The sequence below is a fragment of the Galeopterus variegatus genome, unplaced genomic scaffold (assembly GCF_000696425.1).
Source record: "Galeopterus variegatus unplaced genomic scaffold, G_variegatus-3.0.2 Scaffold12117, whole genome shotgun sequence".
Classification (NCBI taxonomy): domain Eukaryota; kingdom Metazoa; phylum Chordata; class Mammalia; order Dermoptera; family Cynocephalidae; genus Galeopterus; species Galeopterus variegatus.
Window position 1 is genome coordinate 35,088 of NW_007738228.1, and position 5,186 is coordinate 40,273.

A 5,186-nucleotide genomic window follows, 5' to 3' on the forward strand; every position below is an offset into this window, starting at 1 on the left:
TGAGGCTGGAGAGGCAGGCAGGAGCAAGTCACAGGGGGCCTCATAAACCAATCTAGAGAGCTTGAGCTTCATCCTCTAGGTCATAGCAGTTGCAGTTGGTACAAACCCATGTCAAACTAATTCAGGCAAGTAGGAAATTTATTACTTTACATAACTGTTAAGTTCAGGAGGTGAATTTTTCTTCAGGCCCACCTGAATCTAGACTCAAAACAGTGTCTTTCTCCTTGAATCTTGGCTCTGCTATCCTCTGGGTTTGACTGTGCTGCAGACAGTTTTCTCCATATGGCCACAGAAGATGGCTTCAGTTCTGTGCCCGGGGTTGGCAATTTTTTTTCTTAAAGGGCAAGATAGTAGATATTTTCAGCTTTTGGGTCATATATTCTCTGTCACAACTACTCATCCCTGCTGTTGTAGCACAAAAGCAGCCATGGGCATTGTGTAAATGAATAGGCATGGCTGCGTTCCAGTAAAACTTTATTTATAGCAACAGGCCTATGGGCTGTAGTTTACCCAACCCCTGTTTTCTAGGCTTACGTGGTCTTTATAGCTCACTGTCTTAGAGAAAAAGAAAGATTTCCACATCCCCCAGCATCCAAATATAAAATCTCAAAGAAGACCTTTATGTATCCCTCTTGGGTCAGGTGCCCATCCTTGAACTGCTTACCGAGGGGTGAAGTCTCCTGATTGGTCCTCCTAGGACATGTGCCCATCCCAGTAGCAGTGATGGGTCTTTATGTATCCCTCTTGGGTCAGGTGCCCATCCTTGAACTGCTTACCAAGGGGTGAAGTCTCCTGATTGGTCCTCCTAGGACATGTGCCCATCCCAGTAGCAGTGATGGGGGTCGGCCCAACTAGGACCATATAGAATGAAAAATGGGATGCTGTGACAGAAGAAAGGGGGAAGAGATGTAGATATCCACTGCAAGGAGCAACAAGAAGGAGCATGAACTGAGTGCCTGAAGTTACCAGTGATGATCCAGCTTGAAATTGGTCCTGACACAGCCTCAGGGCACCAGGCCAGCCCTGCAGTGCTGATGCACGCCCTGCCCCGGCCTTTCCCTCTGAGTGGTGTTTGCACCTCGGCTGCTTCGTTTACACCCAGTTAGAATGCACCTGCCCACTCATTCCTTCCTCACACGTTGCTCCACCTGCCTGGGTGGGACAGGGCAGAGTCACTGCAGGGGAGGGTGCCAGTCTGAAGCTCCTCTGCCCTTGGTGGGCACTGCTTCACTCAGTGCGGCCTCAGCAATGTCTCTCCTCACCTTGAAAGACAGTAGCCTACGGTTCTTGTCTCTCCCACGCCTTTGTCTATACTACCCTTCTCAAATACTCTTCCCAGCACCCCCTGCCAGGCTCACATTTACTTGTCTTTCCAGGCTCGGCTCAGTTTTGTCATCATCTCCTTCAAGAAGTCTTTCCTGTATCCCTGGGTTGGTCTATGACCTTTGTACCCCTGGCTGTTCCAAAATACAGGATGTATAGACTTATTTTCTTATGATTGTTTATTTACCTGTCTCTACCATTAGCTTCTTGAGGTAAGGACCAGCGCTAATTTACCTTTCGATTCCAAGCCAGCACTGGGCACAGGACTAGCACCGAGCAGGCAAGCAGTTGTTGGATGGAGCTACATCTTCCAGCTCTGTTAAGTCCCACATAGGGTATGGAGGCAGGAGCTTCCTGCACATGCTTAGAACAGTACTTGTTGGTTGGCACTTGCTGTTTGTCTCTTTACTGCTTGGCTGCACCTCCTAGGACATATGCCCACCTGTCCTACAGACTTATCTTTTCTCCTTAGACTCCTGCTCCCCAATGGGATTCATCTCCCATGGCATCCATTCAGGTGGTCAGCAAGGTATATGCTTGACTCAGCCTTTAGAAAGTGTTCATCTTGCTTGCTTGGGCATATACCAAGGCCTTACTGTGAAAGGCCCTTTATGGTGGGGCTGCAGCAGCTGGATCCCAAGCAAGATCAGGTAGATTCTAGAAAACTTGTGTCCCTCTGTTTTGTCCACCCACCACTTCCCAGAGCAGGTTCTAGGAAGGTGGATCTACGGCATTTGGCTTTCACCCCATTGGATGACAGTCTCAATTTTGGGGGGCCAAGGCCTATGGCTGCATCTAACTGACTGAAATCTGTAGTCCATGGTCCAAGGACCTGCTGTCAGGCTCTGCCTTCCCTTTGTTTTGTGGGTTGCTTGCACTCCTCTCACTTATTGGGAGAAGTGACTAGAAGTCTGGTCACCCAACAAGCAGGCACAGGTATAGAACTGAAACCGTTGTCCCAATCCAGCCAACCCACATCTGGAGGCACCTTTTTCAGTTGGGTTGGTGGGAACCAGAAGGAAGACCTTACCCTAGATCTGCAGGTACCCACACACAGCTACTCCCCAGTCCCTAATAAGACCTGGTAAGCTTTCCTGCTGTTCTCTGGACACAAGCTTGCTGTTCTGAGCCTTAGAAGATGATTTAGGTCGATGAGCCAGGGTTGGGGACATTGACTTGCTACTCTGTACCTCAGCCACACTGCTGAGCATGAAGTAAGCAAGAGGATCCCTTAGGAGGGTCCCAGGTTGTCCTTCCTAGCTGGTCAGACTGACCATTATGCCTAGTCATGGTTCTTTCTTAGTCTATGTGTCTGTGGGACAGGGCAGCCATGTGGCTCCTGGGAATCCCACCTTGCTGTGAGAGGCACAGGGTCAGATCCACCCTCCGCTTGTGCTCTCCTACAGCTCCAGGTCCCTAAACTACTAGACTCTAGGATCTAAAGAGAAGAGATGGGCAGGTCCCAGTGCAGCTTCCACTCCTCCTTCCCCTGTTCCTTCTCACGCACTCACACACACCCTGCTGAAACCTGATCCTGAGGCTGCCTCGCGTGCTGGGGCTCTGGCAGGGCTGGCGGGCTGGGGCCTGTTTGCTGGAGCCTGCCCCACCCTGCCATGCTATCCCCTCGGCCAGGGCAAGCAGGTCAGGTATCCCACACCTCTGCTAGTCTGACCAGTCATTCTACAATTCCAGGGCCACGTCCACCCTGGCCAGGCCCCAAAACTGTCACACTGGTCTGGACAGAAGCCCCTAGATTCTATTCCAGGTGTAGCATGAGGTTCTGCCCAGGCCACCTGCAGAATTAACACAAACACATACACATACCACCTCCACCATCACCCCACCCCCACATTTCCTGTTGTTTATGGCCCCCGGCTCAGCTTCCAAGGCCTCTGCAGGCACTGAGCCACCTCACAGGGGCTGAACAGAGTGCAGGGGGAACACTAGAGGAAGAGTACGAGCCATGGGGTGGGGGTGGGGGGAGCTTTCCAGATGAAGTACCATTTAAACTTAAAAGAATAAGAAGGGACTTTTTCAGGCAAATAGAGAGGGAAGGGGGTCAGGGAATAGAGCAGGGGTGTACAGTTCAGGCAAGAGACCACATGCATAAGTGCATGAAGACCGACATGTTTAGGGAGCTACAGATAGCACACAGTTGGGAGAATGTAACAGTAGTCTCGGGAGTAACACCCACATTGCCATAGACCAGGAGCGAATAGGAGATAAGGAAGTGGAGACAGAATATGCACTCCTCTTTCTAGAAGTTTTGCCATGAGGGGATAGAGAGAAAGGTGGGTAGCTAATGGGGGTGCGAGCTGTGGAAAGTTTGTTGAGTTTGTTTCCCATAGAAGAGACCTGAGCTTGATTGTATGCTTAGGGGGAAAGAAACAGGAATGGGATCCAGAGTACGATGGCGAGATCAGCTCTGGTGGCATAGGGGCAGGGTGAGGAAGCCACATCTCAGGATAGGTGAAGGGGCTGATAGATTTGTGGGTAAGAAGCTGAGGGAGTTCCTTTCGGATGGTCTTGGTTTTCTCTGTGTAGTGAGAGAAGAGATATCTGCTTAGAGAAAGTTGGAGAATATTTGGAACAGCTGCTGAGCAAAGCTGAGGGACCAACTAAGGTTCAAGTTCATGAATTTATGGTGGCATCAGTCCACATGGCCAGTGAGTCATTGCAAGGGACCGGCACAGGGCCTGTCCCATGAGAAGTGTTTGGAGCATGGGCAGTGGGTGAGACAGGCACACTGGGAGAACACTGGGACACAGTAAGGACAGCCGACCTGCCCCCCAATCAGCACAGGACCACTCAGAGGAGAACAGTCGGGAATGCAGAACTGCATGGGGTGCAGTTTGATGAAAAAACTCAGGCCCAGATCAGAGATTCCACAGAACCAGGTCTCTGGAGAGCCAGAAGTACCTATAAGATCAACCACTAAATCCTGAGCTGCACAAAACGCCTTCCCTAGGGAAACAGCAGCAAAGCAGCAATTTAACTCAACACCACAGCTCAAGTACTGGTTCTTGCAGGAAGTTCCTCCATGTTAGAAGTAAACAAAGGACAGAAAATTAGTTCTGGCCCAGGCACACCACCAGCACCTTGGAGCCTGCCTGGGAATTGGAGGCATGGAGAAGGCAACCAGACCTCTCTCTCACAACCAGGTACCCCATACCAGCACCTCATGGCCCGCCCAGGGACCTGAGGCATGGAGAAGAGGACCAGACCACCCTCCCTCAACAAGGCACACCATGCCAGCACCTCGGGGCCCACCCAGGGACCTGGGGCATGGAGAAGGGGACCAGAGCCTCCTCCCACAACCAGGCACATGGAGCCAGCGCCTTGGGGCCTGCCCAGGGACCAGAGGCGTGGAGAAGAGGACCAGACACACCCCACATCCAGGCACACCGCCAGTGCCAAGGAGCATGGTAAAAACATCACCTCCTTTTGGTGGCCCACCACACCACCACCACAGTAACCATGGCTGCCATGAAAGTGGCCAGATGCCACAACCACCACGCAGATGGTCCGCCAACCACTGGAGTGCATTGACACAAGGAGACTCAGCAGCAGAGACAAAGAAGAGGATGTCTCTCTCCACAAAGCCCATTTCAGAGTGACAGAAGAAGCATCTGCTCTATGATAATATTAGGGGCCCTGATCACACCTGTCAGCATTGGACAGATCATCTAGGCAACAAATCAACAGAGTAACCATTATTCTTTCAGAAGAAGAGAAGTAATCTAGGGTAATTAGAAGGGAGAGGGGGAGGGAATGGGGGAAGGGGAGAGATTGGACAAGGGGCATAAAGAATAATTACAATTTGTAACAATATATATTCTAGTAATATATTTTTTTTTTTTTTT